At 33.2% G+C, this 27,865-nt stretch overlaps 1 protein-coding gene across 2 annotated transcripts in view; it reads right to left on the bottom strand.

The window, feature by feature from the left end:
- The window catches only part of HS3ST5 (heparan sulfate-glucosamine 3-sulfotransferase 5), a 293,703-nt gene that overhangs the window by 157,064 nt on the left and 108,774 nt on the right, over positions 1 to 27,865 (bottom strand). For both annotated transcript variants that reach the window (XM_023503177.2, XM_003769372.3), the window contains one exon: positions 7,930 to 8,124. The gene's annotated coding sequence lies outside the window, so the exon portion shown is untranslated. The remainder of the gene's footprint in view (positions 1 to 7,929; positions 8,125 to 27,865) is intronic.

The raw sequence follows: 27,865 nt of genomic DNA, 5'->3' as shown, positions 1-27,865 counted from the left end.
AACTGTAGAAAATTCTCTATCTTGCTGAGAAAACTATTTCTATGAATATAGATCTACAGTGGTTTAACAATTCATGATCTTAGAGCAGTGATACCAAACTCACTTCCTACAGGTCATATATTGATCCAGTGAACCTCAAATTAACATTATATTGCATTGCATTTTTATGTATTTTGCTAAATATTTTCTAATCACATTTTTATGTCATTCAGTCCACACAGGAATTTTGTTGGCAGTATCAGTTTCACACTTCTGTTTTAGAGGTTCCTGGAGCACTGAGCTGTTAAGTGATTTATCCAGATTAACTGACCCAAATCAAAGAATGAAAGTTGGGTCTTGAACTCAGTTCTCCCTGACTCTTAGACTACTTTTCGTTCCAATATGTACTTTTGATTCTTGGCTATCTGTCTATATATCTATCGATCCATGTGCATGTGTGTTTGTATGTTTGTGTGGATGGGTGGGTATGAGTGGAAAGGTATATAAGCATATGTGGGTTTAAAAAAACATATATAGTCTAAATATGTATAGTTAAACATCAAGATGTCAACTTAAGTTAATTAACAAAAGTTATGCTTTTTAAAAATTTTTTTTAAATTTTAAAAATGCTTTTCTTTTTTTATTTTCAGTAGTCTTATGCATATATAGAGGAATTTCTTGACAATTGCAGTCAGAAATCGAGCTTTCTTTCCCTCATTTTTCATTCTGTGAAGTTTGTCATCATAAACTACATTGTATATATTACAAACATGTCCTACATTAGTAAAGCAACTCAACTGTCTTCCATTTCACTGGATAAAACTAAGCAATTTTACATCATAACTAATTTGAACTAATATGAATTTTCTTGAAGTATGTGTCACCTGGATCTAAAATCACCTAGTTATATCATATCCAAACTTATGAGTCTGCAAAATGATGGCAGAAAACCTGCTGCGAGGAAGATAGGAAAATTATTATAATCTGCATTCCTAAATTGAATGAGCATTTTTCCTCAGCAGAAACCTCTTGACTGCAAATAGTCTGAAATTACATCCTGCTGTTTAAAATACCTGTTTTGGGGGGTGGAGAAAGATTTCCTACCTTTCTTTAAATCAAATAACTTTTTCTTGAATAAAATGCCTGATTCATCGAAAGCTACTTCAGCTACTTCTCTCTCTAACAGAAACAGATTTTTATCTACCTTTTAATGAAAAGAAAGAAAAACTGATTTGCTTATAATTTTTATGTCCTTAATTATTTACTGATAGGCAATGTAGCATAATGGCCACAGAGTAAGCCTCAGAGCTAGAAAGTCATGGGTTCAAGTTTAATCTCTTACAAATACTTAATATGTAACAATGGGTAAGTCACTTTACCTCTTGCAGGTAGACAACCTTCTCAGACTATGAGTTATAGAAAATGTGCTCATCTATACTGGTAAAAGTTCTTCACTGGATGCTCCTTAGACTAGGTCCAATCTCTGACCAATCCTTAAATCAATTATTTCACAATAGGTATAACATTTCCCCATTATTCATTAGAAAACTACTTTATCTTTAAAATAAATTGAATTTGTGTTAAGAATTGTGAAACTGTAAGATGAGGATAAAACAACAACAATGTAGTAGAAAAATTCCTAGGTTTATTTTCTGAAGCAATTTGAGATACAGTCTACCTGTCTGTTAACCAATCACTAAGGCTAATGAAAAGGTAAAAGTTTGTTCATCAATGCAATGAGGAAGAAAACTGAATCCCAACTAGACAGTAAGATTGTGGAAGAACAGGAGAGTATTTTATAGAGGCAGTATCTCACATGCATTTTGCTCAAAAAAGAATTTGGAATGATAATTTCAGAGATTCAGTAAAAACCGATGAGAACCCTATCTGTCAACGAGCTAGCCCAATACTTCTTCCATATGTCTAAATATCCCCAGCATAATCATCCTCATTGGGCATATTATCTTATCTGCAAATGTGATCCCATATTTTTATCCAAGTTGATAATGAAGTCTGATAAAGCACTGAATTAGTCTTCAAGCTGTCAATAAATAATCTCATTATCTGAAAGTATTCCAACTAGATAAGGGCAGTCATTTGTCTCAAAGCTCCCAAATTGTAGAGGCATTTATTTAGCCACAATATAGAGGAAGTAACTTCTCATCACTGCCTTTGTTCCCACCATGAGAAATACTGATGAAGTAAAGTAGCTTTTGTAAAGACCTATAGAAATGAATGAAAGAAACAATATAATTAGTTGATAAGGGGGGGGGGGGTGTTTCAGTTCATAAGGCAAAAATGGCACCAATATATAGTGAAATGATCTTCAGTCTTTTTGAGATTGAAAAGCTCAGTGCCTAAAGTCTGTCTCTTCTCTGCAGAAGCATCAGTTCTCAGTATGAGGAACCAAAACATGTTCAAATCCAGGAGAAAGATAGCACACACACACACACACACACACACAAATGCACATGCCTATTTATATCTAATATCTCATTATTACTCTGTATCACAATAATAATGCATATCATGTGTTAAATAGTGCTTTGTAGTTTATATTGAAACAATACTGTGAGATAGGTTATTCAGGTACCATCAAACTCATTTTATACATGAGGAAATTGAGGCTCAGAAAGATTAGGTTAAATGGTTGATTCAGGATTTAAGTCCAGATCTTCTCATGATATACCTTATATTTCTTCTCTGTCTGGCATTAATACTTTCATTATCTTTTTAGGTATAAAGTGCCTGTTGGGGAATACAATGCCTCTTCAAAGTAGCCTATTCCATCATTAGACAATTATAATGGATAGTTCTTTTAAGAGAGATAGTGTAGTATAATAGATAAACCTGTATACTTGAAATTAAAACTGCATTTGAGGCCTGTTGTTGCTTCTTGGTAAGTGAGCATAGAGGAAATATTTATACGAGCTAATTCATATGGTTGTCATGAGGAATGTTTGCAAATTAGTAATGTGCTATAGGAAAAAAAACTGTTATTATGATGATATTGTACCAACATCTATTTCGCATTCCCTTATTTTGTCTCCAGAGTAACAAAAAACAAGTCTATTCCCTCTTAAAACCTTCCAACATCAGTCTTTGAAGATAACTATCAAAATTACTCTAAATTTTCTCTTCTCTTGGCTACAAACACCCAATCACCAAAGCAAAATTCTTAGCAGTTCAAATATTTTTCAATAGACCTACTTTGGGCTTATTTTTTTTTTTAATTTTCATTATCTTTATGGTATTTAGAATCTTGATTATTTAAAGCCATGATTCTCTCAGTCTATTATAGTCACAACAATTTTAGATCTAGAAAAATGTTAGCTAATACCAAGTCCAAGCTTAATCCCATCACTTTAGACATAAGGAAGCTAAAACTATGAGATATTATTTTAAGCAACTTGCTAAAAGCCACTTAATGTTTGGTGTCCCAATTAGAATTATAATCCAGGTCTTCTAATTTCAAATTGATGACTATTTCTACTATATAATGCCCAATGTTCTTTTAATACAATGAATCAATTCAAAATTAAAGAGTTATAAATGATTCGTTGTATTAGAGATAGATTTCTAGTTAAGATTAATAACAAAATTAGACTTGACAAGAAACATACAGTATTGGTCATGTCGCGACTATTTAATTCCATAAATTTCATCTATGATATTTTTTATTCTTTTGAATATAATTCAGAATATTTATAACATGGCACTTTTAAGGGACTTAGTTATGGGATAAGAAAGTTATCTTGTAAATGACTATTTTCCTTTATTGTTTTTTAAAAAAGTGATGAAACTTCCACAGAAGACAGAATAATTTCACATTTTCCAAAAAGCAATTCAGGAAAAAAAATTTTTAAATTCAAATTACACAGATTATACTTTGGAACATAAGGGCCATAGTCTATCTTTAGACTCACCACCTACCGTCCAATAGCGGAATTTGGCCCCCAAAACCCATTAACAAATATTGTCATTAAACTAAAGAGCTAATTGCTTTGGAATTTAGACAGAATGAACAAAATCACAGGCCAACCACAGCTGGTAGTAATAATGGTGAGACTAACTGTATGTTCCACTGGAGATTTGAAGTAACAAAAGCAAATTAACACTAATGTAACCAAACATGTGAAATTATCCTTTAAATGAAAGAAACTAATTTAGAGTTGGAGAATTCTTGATATTGTATTGGAATTATCTAGCACAAGATTCTTCCCAAGTAATTGATCATCATAATTCAAAATTATCTTTGATTAATGAAGAGGAAATCTTTGTGATTTTAGTCCTTTATTATAATGTGCAACAAATGACTTTTAATAAATATATTCCCAAGTCAATGTAATATATCAGTATAATATAAAAAACATATGGCAAACCACTTCAGTATCTTTGCCAAGAAAACCTCAAGTGAGGTCACAAAGAGTCGGATATGAATGAAACACCTTAACCACAACAACAACTATTATATGCACATATTGTGCTAAGTGCTTTACTACTTATTATCTCATATCTTGTCCTGTGAGGTAGGTGGTATTTATACTAGATACTAGAATGATTTTCTATTTCCTTTTTCCATATATAATATCAGATTATCTTCTATTTTGTTACTTCTATTTTGTTATATCCTCCAGTTCTACCCTTTCTAATTTGCTGTGGACAGATAGCCAAAATTGTTTATGATATTCAGGTAAAATGACATAGAATATAGAGACCTACAAGTCACCTAACCTCTTGCTTTGTCAGACAATTCTCTTAAAGTTATGTGTCAGAGTTACCTATACCAATGATATCACAAATCTGTTTTAAAAAAAGTTGGCAGATATATATCTGCAGGCATTTTAGGGAGAAACCATAGGCTTTTGTTTATGGGCTCCATAACAGTTATTTTGGCTGCTCAGAAGTTACTTGTTTTCTTTTTCTTTTCTTTTTTTTTCTGGGTTCATAATGGTTTACTAGAATGGAGAATGCTAAAAGTTTGATTTCCGGGTATTTATAGCACTATTGTAGAAAGAGTCCAAGTACTACTAAACTAATAGAGAGGCAACTTTTTTTTTTTTAAACTCTTTTTTTGAGTAAAATTTCAGCTCATCCAATGGCTAATTTATTCTATCAATGAAAGTTATGCATTTGCATTGATTGCTTTTATTCCCAAAGATATAAACCATGTATCTAACTATTCACACAATGACACACACAACCACACATACACACATATGTAAGAGAGAGAGACCAAAAGAGACAGAGGGTCTGAGAGAGAGAGAGAGAGAGAGAAGGAAGGAAGGAAGGAAGGAAGGAAGGAAGGAAGGAAGGAAGGAAGGAAGGAAGAATACAGGGAGGTAGGGAGAGAAAGAGAGAGAGCAAAAACAACTTCTAAAAACATTGAGAGAAGTAGATGAAATATGGGTCTTTTTCATTAGCTTTGGGATGAAAGAATTAGAGGATTCCTCTCAGGTAAGGTTCACTTAAAAAGGATAATTTCTTTCCTCAGTTTCTAATTTAGCATTCAGGAGAGGATGACAAATTCAATTCTTTAATTTTCCAACATTCTCAAGACACAAGAAAATGAAGTTTCAACTTCCCTGGTTATGTTTGTAAAGAGTAACCAAACAGAGATTATTATCCTCTTTTGTATATTTTTATCCATAGTGAAATTCTAAGAATACAAATATACAAAAACTATTGTTGTGGCCTTCAACTGAATATATTTTTCAACCTACAATCACAGCAAAAATGGCCTTGCTCAAGGCTAATCCTACATTCTTAGCTTTCGAAATCTTTCAAAGACAGAAACCTGAGTTTACCTGATAGCAATGCATATCTTTCCTTCACATTATGTATGTGCACATATAATCTATGTACTTTCTCTGTATATATGAATTGGGCTTTGAGCCATATAATCTATATGTTAACTGTTTTTAATCTAGATTATAAATTTCTAGAAGGAAGTAATCATATTTTCCATCTTTCTTTTTATCCATGTTTAGCACCTTAAACCTATAGATCCCTGTCCAAAAACCATTTTGTCTACCTAAGTGAGAAGATTTCAAAGGTTGAACTATGTTCCATAATTAATGTTCAAAGGCCCACATAGGTATCTTTTTAAAAATTGTGATCAATTTTGTTTAAAAAAAACCGACTCATTTTCTTTCCACAGATTTTACTTACTAAGCAGTCAGGGAGTCTATACATATCAAATTCATGGAAATTACTTAGTAAGCTTTCTTTAGGGAACTATATTTTAAGAACACAGTCTGAAAAAAAAGGCACTGATGATAAAGAACATTGCTTATGGGAGGATGTTGTCCCAACCTCTATTCTATCTGCTTTTCTGGAGAAAAAAAAAAAGAAAAAGAAAAAACCCCAGCCCTGACATTGAAAAATACAGCAGAATTATATTTAATATTGCAACACAGACTTATCTGAAGTTTAAAAAGTCAAAATAAATCAGTATGTGAAAAATTTCTCAGACTTTACCATAATCTACCATCTTGTCTGAAAACACTTTGCAATCAGAGCTGGTATATATTTCTGATAACACATGCAGAGGAGAAATAATCTGCATTGTTAATTGAGTACTACACCATCATTCATTTTTATTGATGAAAAAAGGCATATATAAAATATATATATAAAACAGGGATACATTTGATTTCCCTCCTCTATTTGTAATGATGTTGTTATCTGTAAAAGTGCTCCTAGGTTGTTCAGTGGATGGATTATCAGACTTGGAAACATCAAGACTCAAGTTCAAAACCAGCCTCAGACATTTAACCACTCCCTGCCTTAGTTTCCTTATCTATAAAACAGGGATAATTTTAGCACCTACATATCTCAGGGTTGTTGTGATGATAAAATGAGATAATATTTATAAACTGCTTTGCAAACTTTATAGCATTTTATAAATGCCATCAACTACTACAAATTTGTGCTTTGGGGATATCAATTCTCTTTTAGAGAAGATTGGTTTCTAACCCCTAATTCTGTATAAACAAGAAACATTATAAAATATGAAGAATTGTTTATGTAAATTGAGAGAAAGATAATGCTTACAAGATTGTGCTTAAATCAAAGGGTCTTGATGAGAACATTTGTCATCACGACAAACATAAGATTCAACACCAGGATATCATTGCAAGTCTGAGGTCCAATTTAATTTTTAGTTAGGAGTTAGCTCGTCTTTAGGCTACAATGAGAAAAAAGAATACTGCTACTCAGAAAACTTTACATAGAATCAATTGGTAGTCAAATAAAATCTGTGTGGAAATGGCCTTTATTTTTTAGTGAATAGAATTATAGCATGTCTCTAAACACATCACATACTTTGTAAGTGCTTTTCTGTGAAGAGAAGACTATAGATACTAATAATCCATCCTTGTGACACGAAGAATTGAGTTTTCAAACAAAGGGGCAAAAGTTTTCTAAAATGTGTACACTCCTAGTCAATCAGTGATGTGGGCCACAGTTGTCTAGTCAAAATGGTTTTCAGAAGATCTAATTACATTAAATATCTAAATAAACAAAATCACCCCTAGTCAGGGGATAATAAAGCCAGGATAATCAGTTGGATGAGTTCATTGAATAGAACTCAATAAACTAACTGTGAAGGAGAGATAAAGATATTTGGGAATTATCTGGCCACATTAATAATCAGAAGCATTTAGTTCAGTAAAATAGATGTAAGGACTAGTCTTAACACCAATCAAAGCACTTTTTACCTTATTCAGTTGTATCCTCAACTTAGTAGACAGAAATCACTTTATTTCTTTCTAATCTTTCTTTTACCATGCTAGGGAAATGCACAAATGGGACCACTTTTTCCATGATTCTAAAGATCACTTTCAATAACCTTCTCCTCTCTGGGACTACTTCATTAATATACACTAAGTATTCACTGTAATGAAGTTTAGCACTTTAGAGAATGAGTTATTTACATAATTCACTAACCTTTGTGTCCGTATGATCATTCGGAAAATCCTGCACATCTATATCGTGGGAACATACAAAGAAGAATAGATTTCTTGGATCCTGTCTTTAATTCCAAAGGCTTCAAGACTTGCCTAGGAGACTACTGAAGGGACTCCAGGAATGCAGCTAAGTAACCGAGGCATCACTGCTGGGGTAATCAGCAACTTGTTGAGTCTATAACAATAACAAAAATCCAAGTCATTAGTTACCTGAAATCTGGACAGAACCTATTTTGAAGAAGTTCATTAAATGAATTTAAAGTTGGTTTGTCATTTTTTTGGCTTATCAACATTGCCTTTTAACATTTTATCTCTAGTGATTCTTCAGTTAACATTTAAGTCAAAATTGCATTGAAAAGCTCACTTAAAGAGAGGCTGCACTTCAGTCATATGCTTTTATAAAGTCACTTTTCCCCCTTATTTTTCTCTGTCATCAGTTATGTGATTATAAATATCATTTCTGATATCACACTGCCAAATTTTGGTGTAATGCTTCTTATCAATCAAGAAGGCTAATATTTCAGAAGTATTTACTACAACAATCATATGTAAACAAGAATAACTATTTTTGAAATCCATCTTCAGTTCTTAACACTGAGACAGAGCAATGGTAACATCTTCACTAATGAGTTATGTAAGAGATGGTACAGTGCCTGATTAGGAAAATAAATCTTTGTTGATAATCAAGTATCTAGCTACTCATCATATTTGGGGAAGGACATAGATTTTAATGACTACAAGAGTGAAACAAGAGGATGAAGAAATGGGAGGCTGAGGCCTGGCTGAAAGAGAAAGGAAGAAATGGAAATTTTGGGAGGGTGACAGAAATATTGGAACTCAAGTAATAAAAACTCACAGTAAGGTCAGCCACTTGGATGGATGGGCTAAAAGGGGCAAAGATCTGCTTTCTCCATGCTAGAGGCATCAAGTTGTAGGCTCATCAATCCACAGTGGCAGTCTACTGCTTTCATTTGGAGGATTTTTTAAAAATATCTTTTCCCAATTTATTTATTTTTATGGTGGTAGTGGGATGGTGGGAAGGCTGCAAAATACCAAACTCAGGCATGAGACTAGAGGGAACACAGAATTGTACAGTAAAATTAACAGAGTTTTTGTTTGTTTTTCAGAATGTAGATTTCTTTCAGAATTCTTTAAAGTTGAATTTGCATAATTCAAATTTATATAAAGTGAGAACTTCTCTATTAATCAGGGCAAGTAGTCTACCTGTAATGTACCCTTTGCTTGTAAGCTCAAGGCAAATCAAGGTCAAGGACATAGTAAATAAAGTAGGTGGGGTATAGTCTCCTTTTTAACTTGAGCAAGTATTACTATCTGAAGTAGTGAAAACAACATTAACTAATAAAACTTGAGATTGAAATCTGATTCTGTCACTTACTAGGCAGGTTATTTAGTCCCTCTGGCTCTCTTTCTACTCATTAATAAAACAAGAGAGTTGGACTAGATGATCTCAAAATTTCCTTCCAATTCTGCATCTATGATGATTAAAAAAAATGTTCCCTAGTGGACATGCCTGATGACATTGGAAAAGAATGGTATGCAAAGAAAAATTTGCAAATGGACTTTAGGTACTAGTGATGATAATGACTGCTTGGAGCAATGTTGTGGATAATGGGTTCCTATTTTGTAGCAGGAAAAGGGGGGGGTAGTCACTTTTTCTCACTACTATTGATAGTATAGATTAAGGTGTTTTTGCCAACAAAAGGGAACCCTCTCTAGGGGTGACTTGTGACTTTTTAAAGTTTAGCATCTTTTCCCACCAATCCAGATCCTAACCTCTAACACACATACGACATATGTTAGGTATTTGTCTGATAAGAAGCTTTTAACTTTCCCAAAGAAATAGTGACACAGGAGGTATTTGGATCCAGAACTTCCTGGTTCTAGGCTTAGGACTCTATTCACTCTTCCACTATTGCCTCTAGACCATTATGATATCAAAAACTGTAGAAGAATAGTCTGATTGAAAATTTTTAAGATTCCAATATTTAGCATAATTTTTTTTTTCATTAAACTCATTTTGATTCTTGCTTCAAAATCTTTTCATACTTGCCTCTTCCTTTTTCCATCGACCCCACTCTAATATAAGTACTTTGTCAAGTAATGTCTGAATTATTGGAAAAGTCTCTGTAATTTAATGAAGCAGGAGAACATAGTGGAGAAAGTTCCAGATTTGGAGTTGGAGGATCTTTCTTGAATTCTTATTCTACCATTTTCATAGTTGGATGATTGTAGACAAATTAAGTTCATTGATTTAAGCTTCATTTCCTTTTCTATAAAATGAGAGTAGACTAGACAATATCTTCCAAATCTGTATAGCCTATAGTAAACTGTTTGCTTTGAGGTCATGCATTCTATAGTCAGCCAGCATCTTGTGTTGTCTCTTCTAACACATCCTAACTCATCTTCTTAAAATATCACTTTCTTTTTCTAAACTTTATTTTTGAAAAGAGAGTTAGGATTAAATGACTTTCCTAGGATCACAGCTAGTGTCTAAGGCCAAGTTTGAATTTAGGTCCTCTTGCCTCCAGAGCCAGCGCTCTATCCACTGCACCACTTAGCTTCCCCAAATATCACTTTCATTATGTCAGTTCTTCTGCTCATCAGCTGATAATTTTTGTTGTCTATAAGGATTAAGTGAGAGTTCTTTAGCCTAGTATTCAAAGGTCTCATCAAATATGAGTTCAGGTTAGTTTTCCAAACTGATCTCTTCAAATTTACAAACCACCTACTTTAGATAAGCAGGTTTATTCACTGTTACTTATTTTTGTTCATGCCAATGGCTTACTCTCCACTTTTCTCAATGGCTATTCATCCTCTATCACACAGCTGATACTTCTCTTTAAAACATTTGCAGCCCAATTCCAGCCTATATTCTCTTGTCTTTTAAGCATTTGTACAATTAGTTCAGCAATTATTACTGTCTTTTGACATATTTTGAATTATTATGCTAGACCATTTCTTATCTCTAATAATGTTATTTAAAAGTATATGTCAAAAAAAAAGTTTAAGTCAAGGCCAGACTTAATAGATCACAGGGATGTACTTAGTGTTCTCTAAGTTACGCAACTTTAACCCAGAAACAGGTCTTTTACACATAACTTGGGCAAAGTTCCTAGCCTCCGGTTCTTAAGACAGATATAATTTTGAACTGGGTAAAGTTCCAGGGAGGCACAAATCATGATAGTATTTTTGATTGGGGGGGACTAGGGTAGGCTTCTTGGAACAGATGACCTTTGAATTTGACATTAAAATAGGAGGGGGGGCAATACAAAAGATATAAATTTGAAGGAGAAAAATATTCCATGTCTAGAGTATTCCATGAGCAAAAATACATAGTCAAAAAACTAGAGGATATGTGAAAGAGATAGAATATATGGGTGGGGTCTAAAAAAATTAAGACTGGAAGGTAGGTAGGGCCTTGAATGCCAGAAAAATGTTGAACTTTACTGGGATGACAGCAGAAAACTAATGGAATATTTTGAATAGTAATATCAAATGCCTAGTTTTACATATAAGGATCCATGAAATTCATAAACTTGACATTTAATGTGTTGTATATGTCTTTTTCATTACTACCACAAAAGTGTTCATTATTTCTAAATGTTCTTAGAAAAATACAAATATTGGTTCAAGAAATATTAAGCTAAATAATTAAAGTCACCTAAAACAGATGATCTTTGAAATTGGAAATAATAAAAGTTAGCATGAATCCATTTTTAGCTACTGGGGATTCTCATAAATATAACAAAGACTACTCTCTTGATACAAAGGAAGGCATGATTGTAAACCTCAATATTATATAACATTACTCAAAAAAACAGTTCCCGTAGGACGGTCTGTGACTAATTAATGATGATGGTAACGATGCCAAAGTACTTTAAGATTTAAAAAGTGTTTTCTTTATGACAACAGCAGGAGATAATTTATATAAATGTGATCATGTTATCTTTACAGATAAGAAAAGAGAGAAATTAAGGAACTTTTCCTGAGTGATACAACAAATATACTAAATATTGTTATTAGTTATTATGTTTGCAAGACTAATGCTCTTATTACTATACCACATTGCCCCTAAGGATGTGCTAGAACCTAATATAGATTAAACTGTAGGACTATTTATATGCAAATGAAGGTCTATGAATAAATATTAATACCTTACTATTATAGAGAGTTTTAGAACTTCACTGTGTATAAAGTTTCTTTCTTTCTTTTTTCCTTTTATTTTTTTCCTGAGGCAACTGGGGCTAAGTGACTTGCCCAGGTTCACACAGTTAGGAAGTGTTAAGTGTCTGAGACCAGATTTGAACTCAGATCCTCCTGACTTCAGGGGTGGTGCTCTACCTATTGTGCCACTTAAAGTTTCTTTTACATGTATTGTCTTATTTGATTCTCACAATATCTAAAGGAGATATTACGGGAATATTATTACTCCCCTTTTACAAATGAGGAAACCAATGCCCAAAAAGTATAAGAAACTCTTTTTTCTCTTTTTAAAATTAAATTGCATTTATTTAAAATGTTACCAAGTATATTTTTTCTTCTCTATATGCCTCATTAAAAGAAAAAGAAAGAAGAAACAAAAGTCTTCTAACAAACACACAAGCAAAACAAATTGTGTGTCTCATTCTGCGTAGTTCATTACCTCTCTATCAGTAGATATGTTGCATATTTCATCACTGATGCTCATGATTTATCACTTCATTAATCAGAGTTTTTGTCTTTTAATTAGATTTTTTTTAAAAAAAATTGATATAATATTCATATAATTGGTTCTGCTCACTCACATCTGGATCAGTTCATACAAGTCTTTTTGTGTGAAAGTTTTTTTTTCAGGAAACTTTAATAAGGTCAAATAGCTAATAAGTGACATTCAGATTTAATGACCAAGGCCTGATGGCTTTCCAGTCAGTATACTGTTCTTTCTAGTAACATTTTAAATTCATAATTAAAAATATTTTAATTAGCTCATACTTTAAAAAAATGGATAATTTTAATATCTTAATATATTTTTAATAGACAACCTGCTAATGATTTCCTCAGTCTACCAATCTATATAAAGCATTAGAAGGAAGCAAGAGTAGCTAGAATATGAAGCAAGGGGAACTGGTCACTGTAGATGAAGTCAATACATATTTCATAAGTGAGTAGCTTTTTTTGAGCAGCCCAATCCTAATGTTTTTTGAAAACTAGCTGCAGAGTGCCTTAGGCATTTGTAGGAGGCAATTTCCTCTGGGATTTTACAGAATTCTTGTTTGGTTATATATATATAGTTTTACTCTATCACAGTAATGAGTGTTTTAGTGGGTTTGTGGGGAAAAAAAACCACTTCTATATGATATACATTTTGAAAATGAGCACAGTTGCCTTAAGAAAAATCAGAGTAGACTATATTATTCTTATTCTCCATGATAGGTGAAGATATTTTAAGAAAATAATGAATAATATTTCACTAAACAATCACTTTCAACCAAAATAAGAAACTTGTCCAATGTGTCTCCTTTTCTTGCAGAGATAATTAATAATAATAATAATAATAATAATAATAATAGCTAACATTTATATACTGCTTACAGTATGGTAGGCCCTATGATAAGGACTTTAGAAATAATATCTTATTTGATCATCACAACAAAGTGCTAATATTATACTTATCTTAAAGATGAGAAATATAATGCAGACAGAGGTTAAATGACTTGCTTAGGATCACAAAGGTATTAAGCATCTGAAGCTGAATTTGAACTCAGAACTTCTGACTTCAGGCCTGGTGTTCCATTCACTGCCCTACCTAGCTGCCATTGCCTTGTAATATACAATGTAATCTTTGTAATATATAATTGAAAATAGAGGGAAATTGTCATTCATAATAAGTGAAAGGAAAGAAAATATGGTCCACATTCTCAGTTTATGTTACAATGGGGGAGACAAAAGACAAACATTTTTCCATCTAAGTGATAAGGGACTAAAAATGGTATAGGGGTATGGGATGGGAAAATATAGAAAGTGATATTTGAGTTGGGTCTTAGAGGAAGAAAAGGAAGCTTGGAGGCAGAAATGAAGAGAAAGACTTCTTCATGGGAGACCAACAATCATTGAAAAGGCAGAGTAAGAGATGGAAAGGACAGTGTTGCTAATCATACAGTATATAGAGAATAATAAAGTATAAGAAGATAAGAGGTATAGGAAGGCACTAAGATTTTATATTTGATCATGGAGATAATAAGGTAATAAGGAACCACTAAAATTTAATGAAGAGGGAATTGACATAGTCAGATGCATGATTTAAGATAATTATTTTGATAGGCTGTATTAAAGAGAGAAGAGAGAGAATCCTATTGCAATAGACCACACAGGAGGTGATGAAGGCTCATAGCAAGGTGACAACTGTGTGAGTTGAGAGAATGGAGGCATATATATGAGAGATGCTTTTTATAGCAAAGCGATTTGTTAATAGATGGGACATTTTCAGTGAATATGAGTAAGTAGAGGATGACAACAAGGTTGATAGTCTAGGTGATTCGATGGATGGTTATGCCTTTAATAAAAAAAGGTTAGAAAGAGGAAATGAGTTTGGGGAGAAATATAGTGAGTTCTGTTTTGGGCAAATTAAGTTTGAGGTATCTATAGGATATCCCATTCAAAATATTCAAGAGCTTGTTGGTGATGTTCAAGAGAAAGGTTACAAGTAGGTAAATAGATCCAAGAATTAGCTGCAGAAATATAGTAATTGAGCTCTTATAATCTGATGCAATCACCAAGCAAGATACTATAAAAAGAAAAGAGGATTCAGTATAGACCCTTGAGGAATACCTATAGTTAGTGTGCATGATCTAGAGTAAGATTACTATGAGAAAGTATAGTGATACAGTAGGGAGAGAACTAGGAGATAATTATGTAATGGAAATCTACATAAAAGAGAATATAGAGGAGGAGAGGTCAGCAAATGTCAAAGGCTGAAGACTTTTCAAGAAGGATAAAGATTAGGAAATGGCTATTAGATTTGGCAATTAAGAGATGATTGTTATATTGAATGATGATGGGACTTAGAAGAAAGTGAGAGGAGAGGAAATTCAGGTACCTACTATAGAAAGCTTTTTCAATGAATTTTGTTATGAAGGAAAGGAGAGATAGAAAGACTATGACAAATAGAGTGATTAGATTATGCAAAAATTTAGTGAGATTTTTTTGGATAGGGAAAAATGGGCATCTTTAATGGCAGCAGGAAGCAGTCAAAAGGTAGGGAATTATTGAAGATTAGTGATAAAATGAGATTCATAGAAGCGATTATATTCTGGAGAAGGAAAAAAAAACAGAATGGTATTTGCCTTGTCAAGAAAGCAGGAGTGAAGGAGGTGATGGGCAAAGCCATCAGAAAGATGAAAGAGGAAGAAGAGTTCTTGGGAATTGTTTTCATTTTCCCCCCAAGATAATATAATTCAAAGTCCTTAGCTGAGTAAATGAGAAAAGAGGTAGAAATTTAGATTTTTTTCCAGTTATACTCTCTTTGGAGTTTTGAGCTTTTTGAAAGCAAAAGCTGCATCTTTGACTTTCTCACTTTTTTCCTGCCCAATCTTCCCACAATGCTTCAAATAGTGCATGCTTAATACATGATGATGTCTTAGTGACCTCAAAATAGAGTTCTCTAATTGGTCTTTATCTGTATCATTTTCATTTCTTTCTGAAAAAAGCAAAATAGATGAAAAATATCTCCAGATATAGGCATATTAAATTTAGATTTAAAAAAAAAACTTCTCACATATAAAAACATGTCATGTAACAATTGTTCAAGTAATTTTATGCTGGATTGAAATATTTTAGATGGTGATGGATTCAACAGATATACACTCTCAGGCCCACATACATATACAGAAGATCGACATGAAAGATGAAGAAAATGTTTAAGTGCCTGCATCTGCAACACTGACAATTGCAGGCCAATGTTATCAACACATTTATTTCAGAATATTTGACTAGTTTTTCCAGCTCAGTTCTACATACTTTCGGTACCTACATTTAAAGCGCCTATCACAAAGGTACTTGTACAATGATTTAAGATGATAACTTTTTGATTTGTGTGAAAATGAGCTCTCTGAAAGTACTTCAAAAACTGCTCACAATAATCAAAGGCTCTATATTACTCTTGGGGAAAAGATGAAGGCAAGAAGGTAAATTATTCTGGAAAATGTAAGAAGTCGATATATTATTTTGTTACCTCAATGCATTAAATTTTCCTTCAAGTTTGTTCCACAAAAAGGTTAAAGAACATGATCCCCAGGGAGAGACCCATTACCTGCCAGTGAAAAATATGTTTGCTGATTAAGTAGCACAATGGAGAGGCTTCAGGTCTGGAGTCAGGAAGACCTCAATTTAAGTCTGGTCTCAAACTCTTTCTAGCTCTGTGATTCTGACCAAGTCACTTAATCCTGTTTGCCTCAGTTTCCTCAACTGTAAAATGATCTGGAGAAGGAAATACTATTTTTGTAACTTTGCCAAGAAAACCTCACATGGGGTACATGTCCAGAACTGCACATGATTGAACTGACCGAATAATAAATAATGCTCAGTGAATGGGTATTTCATACCTGAATGAGACATGATAGGTCTTTCTCAAAATATGTTCCAAGTGTTTGGTAAATCATATACAATTCCAAATTTCATTAAATTCTAGGAAATTAGAGTTCATTTAGTCAAATTCCCTTATTTTATTGATAAGAACTGAGACGAAGACTAATTAAGTGACTTGTTCAAGTTCACAGAGATAGTTAAGTAGCAGAATTTGGATTCAAATTAGGCCTTTTTAGCTCTACATCCAGTTACAATAGATAGCAATGGAAAGTGTACTAACTATGAAATTAAGGATCTGGATTTAAAGTCCAGTTGTGCCACTCACTACCAATATCCTGTTGGATTAGCCTTTTAACACTACCTTTGTGCTGCTTGGTTAGTCTCTTACATTCTCTGAGTGAGTTTCTTTATCTGTAAAATAGCTGAGTTTGTTTAGATGAGTTCTGAGGTTCTTTCCAGCTTTGGATCCCGTAATTATTTGATTTATGCACAAATAATTTCAATACCAGATAAAACATAAACAAGATTGGAAGAGGGAAGAATAAAAAGGAGACAGAATGATCATTTAAATTGTCCAATTTTCCTCAGAATGTAAATTTCCTAAGAGTAGACATTAGATCTGTTCTTTGTTCTTCACTCATGTGCCACCATAAATGCCAACAGATAGTAATTATGGCAGCACCTAAGGGATTTAGAATTTGATCACTGCTACAAGATAAGAATTAAAGCAACAATAGTTGATGCTCAAATATTTGTTAATTGAATGAATAATTGCATCTTATTTTCTGAAGGTGAAAACTATAGACCTCACATGCAGTTATCCAAAGGAAGAAAATGACTCAGAAAATCCTTACAGAAGACATTGGAAAACATCGTAAAGACATAACAGATCAGACTTCTCATTGAATTGTTGTTCATCACATTATATTTTCCAAAGTGTGTTTTCCAATCACAGTTTCCTTTCATATATTTAATAATATTGGTAGTGACATTGTGTAGAATTCTAGGGTTGACCTGAAAATACAACTAGAATTTATAACATTATTTCTCTAAGGAAATGCATCTTGAATTCCACTTATAAACCAACTTTAATACAATCAGTTAATCAATTAATACAATTAGTTAATAATATACAGCCTATACAGTCAGCTCTTATTTATGCTTAAGGACTCAGAGGAAACTATGATGAAATCAAAAGAGAGAATGATAAAAAATTTACTTTCAAAATCTATGATTTAAACTTTATATATCAAATTTTCCATTTTAGTTATGTTTCATTTAGAATAATAATTGATTTGCATTCTTTTAATATATAGCACTTAATAGTAAGGAAAAATTAATTTGAAGAATATGCTCTGCATTAATGCAGGGAGATTTTATCTTGTTATTTTTTTTACTAATGAAACAATAAGTTAAGGTTCACCCTTCTTTCCAATGCATACATCTATATATACACATACTTTATGTATCATGTACACAATTTTTTCTCTTTATATATAGTCATACCTAACTCCAAATGGTTAAATAAGTTCTCCTAAGGGAAGAGGATAGTTTGTGACCATTTAGAACTAGTCTTTGCAATAAAGCTTAGGCAAAATGTGCAAAAATAACAGAGTGATAAAATTAACTCAAATATTTCTAACAAAAAATTTCTTGGAAACTTTATATTATTATCACTCAAAGGAGTTATTTATCTAAAATCTGAGATCTTGGGATCAGGGTTTTTATTTTTCTCCAGAAACTTTACTCTGTACTGGGTCATGTAGATATTATCATCATGGCACAAAGCTGCAATTTGAATAAGTCGCTAGGTATGTATTAGATATAGATGAGTAGTTTAGAGCACGCAGCATAGTATACAGGAATGAGGGTTGAAAATCTAGCTCTGCCACTTAAGTGCCTAAGTAACCTTGGGAAAGCTAATTATCCTTTAGGGCTCAGTCTTTGTCTGGAAAATGAAAAGCCTGGACTAGATGATCTCACATTCATGCTCAGAAATAGATGGATTGACATTTGTATTTTATTCACTGAACTTAGCTTAGTGGCATTTCCTAAAATATTTAGTTCCTTTTACTAACAGATTTGGCCCCTTATCACTTTCTAGTCTTTCTCTGTTTTCTCTCTTTAACCTGAGCATAGCCTTTTCTCTCATATGTTTCCTTTGTCACTGAGGAAGAAAATTCTTTCATGCCTAGTTTTTCTAGTTCTTAGAAGACATTTAGATAGCACAGAAAATGTGGGTACTGAACTTGGAAGTCAGCAAAATATAAATTTAAACATTACCTTAGTTGAGAGAGAGAGAAAGAGAGAGAGAGAGAGAGAGAGAGAGAGAGAGAGCGCACTAAGTAACTAGATTTTTCATTCTCAGTTTGCTCATATGTTAAAATATGGGCAATAATAGCACCTACTTCACAATGATTGTTGCATCAAACACTATATAAATTTTAGCTTCTAGTAATTATTATCCTAGAACTCTGATCAGACTTGACCAAAAAAGTTTTCTGATATCTTGAGCAGAGTTATCTTTCTCAGAAATGTCTTTACATTAAGTAATTCATAGAGAAGTAACTTTTTTGTGGTTTAAATCATTATTCTGCCTATCTTACAGGAGTTTGGGGAGGAGAGTGCTTTTCAAAACCATAAAATGTCTAGTGCCTATGTAAATATGTTATTAATTTAATTTATTATTACTATTAAGGTGGGTTTATTTTAAACCGCCTACATAAACATTTCCAAATGACCTCAAACCTCACAACAACAACTGTTTATACCAACATAAAGTATTAGGTACAAATGAAATGAATATAGCATGATAGAGAATGATGGATTTTAAATGTCCCTTCACACTATGGAATGAAGGCTAGAGCTGCCATTCTAACTTAAACACATAAAAGAAAACTAGAGACAAAAATGTCTTTGTAATTTGAAATGCTATAAGCCCTTTGTGCATATAATCTGGACTCTCTACTTGCTGTAATTATAGTCATTTTCTAAAGAAACTAGAAAGGAAACACAAACACAATTGCGGATTGCAATATCCTCTAGTGAAAACAGCATTTCAAAGCTTATGACTCTCTTTGTTTAATCCTTGTATGAAAGGGACCTAGAAGGTTCATAAACAATCCTAAAACATTTGCGGCATGACTGTATGTATCAACTGCACCAGGAAGGGAAGAAGTTAAGGACATTCCAGGTTCATGGGCACATTATTCCAAATGCCATCACAGGGACTTACCATATTTCCAGAGGAACAATGGGACAGAGAAACATTTACACAAAGTGGTTTTGATATCAATGGACTGAAAAGTCAGAGCAATGAATCACTCCAGAAAGCATATACAATAAGCAGCATGAGGCTTAAAAAAGAAGTTTTGAGGTAATTCATGGCTTTTTAAAGAAAATTGTTTTCAGTTCTTTAAACTATTTTAAAACATCAGAATTTTTTTATACCCCAGAAAAACGCCTTATCTTCCCATACTTGCCAATATCATTTATACCTAAACTTCAATAGGACAATAATTGCTTTTGGGTTTTTTTTTTTTTTTAAAGATCTTCTCTGGTGAATATTAGAAAAATCAAAACCTCCTACTAAGCCAGGGCATAGTAATCTCAGAGAGAAGGGTCATTTGGAGATAACATTGTTCGAATTTACCTTTCTGAAGATAATTCAATACTTGAAAAAAAAGGATGATTTCATCAGTATGAGCACTTCCTCCATCATGTTAGATAGCTTCCTTATTCATACAGGCCAATTTCATAAATTGTAGTGGTTAAAAAAAGTTAGTCATTGTCTGGAAGTTAAGCATTTTTCAAGTTATCTAGGTTAATCAGCAGATGAAAGTCATAGGATAGCTATCAATTAGCCTGACTTGAAGTTTTCTTGCTTGGTATAATCTTCAAGAGTTTGAGATCTTTAGGCTTGGTGATACCATGGTGACGTTATCACCTCCACACTGATATGAGGCATAAAGAAGTCTTCAGTGGGGGAATTATGCTGTAACATCCCCTCCAAAACTCCCCCATAATATTTCAATTTATGCTTATGAGATTGAATAACAAACTCAATTATATCGTTTTAGACAATTTTACTACTCTATTCAATTTATTCCAGTTCAGGGAGATCAAATAGTAGCTTTATAGCTAGAATTTATATCATTCTTTAAAGTTTGAAAAGCCCTTTACAAATAATATCATCATTTTATTCTCTCAATATATCTAGAAGGTAGGTACCATTATCATTACACCCAATTTGTATTTAAGGAAACTGAGTCACAAAAAAGTGAAGAGACTTGCCTAATGTGGAGTCTAAAAGACTCCACATTCATGGTTCTAGTCACTATACTATCTTATAGTCTCCCAAACTTTCCTGTTAGAATTAATTTGTGACTTAGAAATTATAAGGAAAGTCTTGAGGAACTTCTATTCCCTTCTTCTATTAGCAAATAGTATCATAGGATTTTAGATGTAGAGCTGAAGGAACCTCAGAGATTTTTCAATATAACCTTAATTAAGAGATGAGGAAGCAAGCTGAGAGGTTAGTTGACTTGTCCGGGTTCACTTTGCTAATAATTGTCTGAGGCAGGATTTGAACCAATGTTTTTTTTCTCACTTTAGGTGTAGCCACTGTTTCTCATAAGTATAATGAATTTATCAGATTAGTTAATTACCATGAACCAGGATATATCTTACTTTGAATGGATGAAGGGTATAGGGAAAAGGAATTAGGAGAATATAAGGGGAAGAAGGAATAGTGGTGATAATAAGTCCAAGAAAAAGGGCCCAGGTGAGAAATATGAAAGAGGGATGATGATTAGTGATAGGAGAGCCAAAAGCAATACCTTAGATGTGTAGGAATCATCTATGATCTTGGAAGTGGGAAGGAAGAACATAAGAGTTCTAGTGCCCAAGTACAAATCTCTACCCAATGTCAAGGACAACATTTCCTTGGTTATAACACAATGAGATGAATTAACACATTCTCATTCAATTGTTTTGGCTATTAAAAATATCTGGAGTTGATTGTATTCTTATCTTGCTTAGCCATGGTAGCTGTTACTTATATTGTACTTTAAAGTTTACAAAGCACCTTACATCTATTATTTCAATTGTTCTTCACAACAATCCCATGAAGTAGGCATTAAAAGTATTATTATTATCATTTTGTACATGAGGAAACCAAGGTCACAATCTAGAAATTTATTTAGCAAATGCTCCCTTGGTGTATTAACATTGCAACAACTTGGATCTGTTAACTTTCTTTAGTGATACAATGATCAAACTAAACAGGAAAGAGGCTAAAAAAGGATACCTTTTAGAAGTCTCCCTGAACTAGCATATTTGTTGAATTCTATATTGGGATAGAAAATCAATAAAAATCAATATAAAGGAAGCAACTACTCACAGGTAACATTAGCAACTCATGAGATGATGAGGTCAGCAGAAAGGAAAAATAGTCTTCTTATATCTGCTGTCCAGATCTGGAGTTGATACTAACTCAGAAACCAAACTTTGTGATGGATGGCTCATTGTAATGAGGTTGACTCTCCTCTACCAAAATCTTTCCTTCTTTTGAAATTCAAGTTCATCTATAACTTTTGCAGTCAAAAAGCTTTTTTTAAGCTTCCAAAAACATCCAGAAGACTTCTGATAACCCTTCACATCCTTTTTCAAAATTAAATTTCTATGCGACTATAATAGCAATTATCCAAAAAGAGAAAATGAGACAAAATTGACCATAAGGATTTCAGTTCATAGTGAAAGCAAAAAAGCTCAAATCTAGGGAAATATTTTCAAGGAACTGAAAAAGTTGAAAATATCTTCCCTCTTTTCTACCTAATTATGGTATCACATAAAATGTAAATCACACATAATTATAAATCAAATGCAGAAACTTTGATACAGAAAATACAATTTTTCACATATAATGATAAAAATAAGGTCCCCTTAGCAACTGCAGTTAATGCACAACAGAGTTTCCTCCAACTTGATATTGAATCAGTTGCCCATGGACAGATATCACATGACCTACAAATAAGTAATTTCATTGCAGACTGGGTACATTTTTTGTTATCAGACATGATAAGAACCACAGTGGGGAAGGCTCAATTTCTGGTTCTTACTACAAATATTAAGTTAAAATTGGAAGAAAGAGTAAGACTTCAAAACAACAAAACACAAGTCAACTAGTCTAGCTTAACAGGAAGATAGTACAAACATACTTAGCATCAAAACAGCATTATTCATCAATGAAACTTGAAAAACATTTAAATTACTAAAGGACAGATGATTAACATTTCATGATGACATACTTTATACTAGTAATGCAACCAGTCAATCACCAGGTGGCATCGAGATCTCATTGATGGCTAAACATAGAAATCCCAGAGAAACATGGTATCAGTAAGACACTCCAGGATTAAGATTTCCATTGATAGTTATTCCTTTGCACGTAATATGCTACCTAGAGATGCAGAGATTGAACATAATGTGGGAAAGTAGACTGAAGTCAACAAGTCCTTTGGATAGAAGATTAACATCAAAATAGAGACTTAAATGCATTTTCAGAATAAAGTTCTTCAACCCTAACTATATAAGGAGCTAGTAAAAATAAATCACCTTATCTAGAAGAGACTGTACTATTTATTGTAGAAAGCTCCAGTGACTTTTAGGAGTTCAAGAATGGAAACTGGCTAGGGGAAAAGAACCAGGAGAAGAGAAAGCTGGATAAAGGGAAGTCAGTTGTTTCTAGTTTACATGTTCTCCCCAAGGTGATATCTCTTCTTCCCCCATCACCCCATCCCATTATCCTAATTCCTTATTTTTTTGCTTCATACTTAATTCTTTAATGTTGAAGGCCATTAAAAAACTAATGTAATTAATGAATCTATCATAAATTCACATTATCTAATCTCAACTGGGCTTTTAATATTGCATGAAAAATACTGTTTTCTTCTGATTGTCTTCCTATTAAACTACCAGAGCTCTCTCTTCCAATCTTCTCTTTCCCAGCAGATAACCTTTTTTCTTCTTTAATGAGCTTGAGAAAAAAAAAGTCATAGGTTGTAAACTCCCTATGGACAACATCTTCTTTTTGCTCCAGTTTCTAAAGAAGACAAGCTCTTCTCCTTGAGAAGATTAAAAACATTTCCCATGTCAATGATCCTATACCATATTGTTTCCTCTGGAATTTGCCCAAGTACTTCCCCGTCTCTTTCTCTCTCTATTTCCATCTTTAACACTACTGTTCATGCCCAACCATTTGTACTAGGTCTTTTCCTGACAGTTATACAAATACGTCTTCAATCTTTAAAAAACAAAAATCTTTTCATTTTATTCTGCTATCTCTGCAATATTTTTCCCTTTCAAGTCCAAGCTGCTAAAGATTAGATGCTCTTGTTGCCTCCAATTTCTCACTAACTATTCACTTTTAACTCTTGCAATGAGGTTTTGTCACTTACCAGGTCATTCTATTTAAACTATTATCTCAAATTATCTCTTAATTGATAAATCTGATGGCACTGTTTTTCTTGACCTCACTGCAAATTTTGAGAGTATTGATGATAACCATTTCTTCTCATCATAAATCTTTCTTCACTTGACTTATCTAACACTTCTGTCTCCATTGATCTGACTGCTTGTTTTTAGTCTTTCCTCATTTATCATCTATCCCAATCCCCCAAAGTCCCTTGACACTCAATCCTGGATCATCTTACCTCCTGACTCTACATCCTCTCTAGGTGGTTTAGTTCTCAAAAACTAAATTATAATTTGGATCATAATATACATATATACATATCCAGTCCTAATTTCTCTTTTGTATTATGATCCTTCCTCACTAACCAGTAAGTCCTCTCTATTTGTATATCCTATTGGCAATGGCATATACTTAAAATCAGTATATCTAAAAAGGATTCATTGTTTTCTCCCAAATCTGTCTCCTAACTCTTCTATTTCTGTAACAAATAAAGAAACAAAACTGCTAAATATCCTATCACACATTCTTTTTTAGTTTTACAATATTAGGATAAGAAAATTTAAAACTGGGGGGAAGCAGCTTTGAATCATTTTTATCCTTATATCTCTTCTCAAACCCCACATTTCTGTCTCATTCAGTTGTCTATTTTTATTGATTCTATTTCAGATCTTTGGGTATCTGTCCCTTTTTCTCCATTCATAAAGCCACAATTCCAGTTTAGGCTCTTATGATCTCCTACCTAAATAATGGAAATCTTTTTATTTATCTTCTTACTCTCATTTTCACTTCTTCATAGAGCTACCAAAATAAATTTGCTTAAACAGGTTTGCACATCTCATTTCCTATGTAAACAGGAACTTCAATACAGATTCTTTAGCCTGCCATATAAGATCCTCTACAAATTAGCTCCCACCTATCTTTCCAGCTTTATCTCATATTATTCTTTGTTATGCATTCTATTTCAATTAAAACAGACTACTTGTAACTTTAACTAACCTTGACATTTTGTTTCCCAATTTTTTTATTTACAAAAACTGTCCCCTATATTTGGAATGCATGTCTTTATTGCCTCCTCTCAGAATCTTTACCTTTCTTCACTTCCCTCTTGAAAATTTAGGTGATTCCTCTAGTTGTTGACCTTACCTTCTATAAATTCCCTTGTTATTTGGTTAGAAGTTGTTTCCCCTCTACCTTTAATTCCAGAAGAATATAAGGTATTTGAGAGAAAGGAATTTTCTTCTCTCTCTCTCTTTTTTGCTACCTTCTTCTTTTCCTTCCTCCTTCCCTTTTTCCCTTTCTTCCTCTTTCATTCCCTCCCTCCCTCTCATCCTTTATCATTTCCTCCCTCCTTCCATTTTTCCTCTCTTCCTTCTTTCTATATACATTTATGGTATTTGACAAAATGCATATTTTTTTTAACTAAGAGCTATAGAACACGATTTTTTTTTGTCATGGTTCTCATGAATATATATATTGTGGTATCAGGCAAGTCTTTTATCAATACATCTCCAAATGACTATGCATATGTGAAATATGGCAAACCAGACTAGTTATGCTAATATAATTTGGACAGTTGAAATAGGACAATACCAAATTGGGAGGACAATACCAAATTGGGAGGACAAAAACAAAAATCTACAAGGTTACTCTGAAGCATAGGCAGCTACAGACTGCTGGGTAACATAATGGAAAGATATATCAGCCTATAATGTCGCAGAGTTGGGATGGCACTTATGTGTGCCAAAGTGTGAGGTAGAGGTAATTTAAGAGGCAGGGTCACAAGGAGGTCTTGTTATGTAGTAGCAGCAAATCCATCAACCATAGATATAACCTTTATAAGCAGAAAAAATAGAAAAAAAAATGCTGGTAAGATTTGAGGGAATTCAGACAGTCTTCTGATAAAGGATGTAGAAGTTGATCTGTCAAAAGGCTACATATGGTCCTTAAGGTAAAAATTTATCAGTAAGATATTACTTCATGAACTTTACTAAGTTTATGATATGATGCACAAAAATCCAAACTTCAGGTACCCAAGTCAAGGTGCTTTATATGATACATTTTGTACTTCAGAGAAGAAGAAACAAACAAAAAAAGAAACCTTATGATCTTGCTTTCTATCCTGCCCTCTTAGAACTGGAAAAGGCAACTTCTCCTTCCTAAGCAAATTTAGACTTATTTAGGCACTAAACAACCTTTAATTATTTAGAGGGTGTGGGAGGATGGGGAAGATATTTGCATCATTGGCAGTAATTGAAAAAACATGCTTGATTCTACATGAATAGCAATTCATAAGATTATAGAGCTTAAAACTAAAAAGGATTATCTTAAGAGACCATCTAGGTTACCTCATTTTACTGACAAAGAAACTGAGGCCCTAAGGAAAAAAGTTTCCTGAAAAGAGAGATTTTTCTAATTTTTTCTTGTTGTATCTCTAACACCTAACACAGTGTTGGCCCATATTAGGTACTTGATAAATGCTATATGGCTGATTAATTGAAAACGGTCACTCAAGTAATCAACAAATAGTAGAGCCAAGATTTGAACCCACATTCTTATTTGCCAACTTCTTCCTTGTGCTAGGAGAATACATAAAGTCACTATATCTGCTCTGAACAGCTAGGCTTCTGTGCTAAGGGGTTGTGGGAGGAAAAACATCAGGGGACACTAATAAGAGGAGGTAGAGGAAGGACCACCAGGGGTTAAGGACAATCTTTCAATCAGGACCAGGCAGCCCTTCAATTCCAGTCTAACTCTGAGTTAGGAAAAAAACATAAGGGGGAAAGGTGAGGTCTCTGAAGATGGGTTTGGAGATCAGCAATTGGGGATTGATCCAGGGTAACCTTTTCTCTTACAGCAGCAAAAGGAAAATGGTAGAGAGGAGTCAAACAGGATCTGAGTTAGTTCTAACATCCTGATTTCCAGCTCTCACCATATTTCTCTTAGTGTTGAACTGAAGGGTCCCTACAAAAAGATAAGATAAGGGATTCTGGATTTCAGAATTCCAGTCTTCAGGTCTGGGCATAGACCCAAGGGCAGAAAGCTGGATATCATATCTTGAAAAGTATGCCTATATAGAATTCAAAGGAAAGGAAGTTTTGAAACTATATCATCCTTTTCTACTTAACTCTTCTCTTAGACTTTATCATCTTCAGAAACTCATAATTCTGTAAGATAAAATCACTTCAGAAACACAAACTTTCTCACACCATTTCCTGCCCTGGCTGGCTGAATGACTTCATCATGCTCCTCCCCTTCCTCTACCTGCCTATCTTGGGTAACATTCCTTTCACCTCTCTACTTCTGAGCTTCGTTTCATGTGTTTTTCCTATTAGACTGTGAGCTCCTTGAGAGTAAGAGCTATCTTATGCCTTTCTTTGTATATGCAGTGCTTTGCACAGTCCTGACACTTAATTTCTGATTCTGACTCTAGAAACTTTGACATTTAATAAAGATCTTTGTCCTGTGCCCACTATGTGTAGAATACTCTGCTAGGTGCTAAGGAAGATGAAAACAAAAAGACAATTACTGGAAGTTAAAAATGAGCTAAGTAGGGAGAAATGACACATATAAATGTGTATAATAAAAGATGAAACATGATTAAGTTGAAAAAGAAAAAGGCACCAGTAAGGTGAGAAACATCTCTGCTAGCTTGCATTTTAAAATTTTATTACCCCAGAAACAAGTTCTGAATAAGCCCCATAGTTTTCCTATTCAAAAAATCTTTTCATTAGAAGAACAGAAAGCACAGACTCATCATTTTTTGCTATCTGTTCTTTGGCTACATTTTCTTTATTATGATCAATGGAAATGATTATTGATATAAACTATTTCAAATGAACATTCTTTTTCTCATGACTTT

This window comes from Sarcophilus harrisii, chromosome 4, assembly GCF_902635505.1.
Source record: "Sarcophilus harrisii chromosome 4, mSarHar1.11, whole genome shotgun sequence".
Lineage (NCBI taxonomy): Eukaryota > Metazoa > Chordata > Mammalia > Dasyuromorphia > Dasyuridae > Sarcophilus > Sarcophilus harrisii.
Note: the sequence above shows the minus strand (reverse complement) of the source record. Positions and strands in the feature narration are given on the sequence as shown.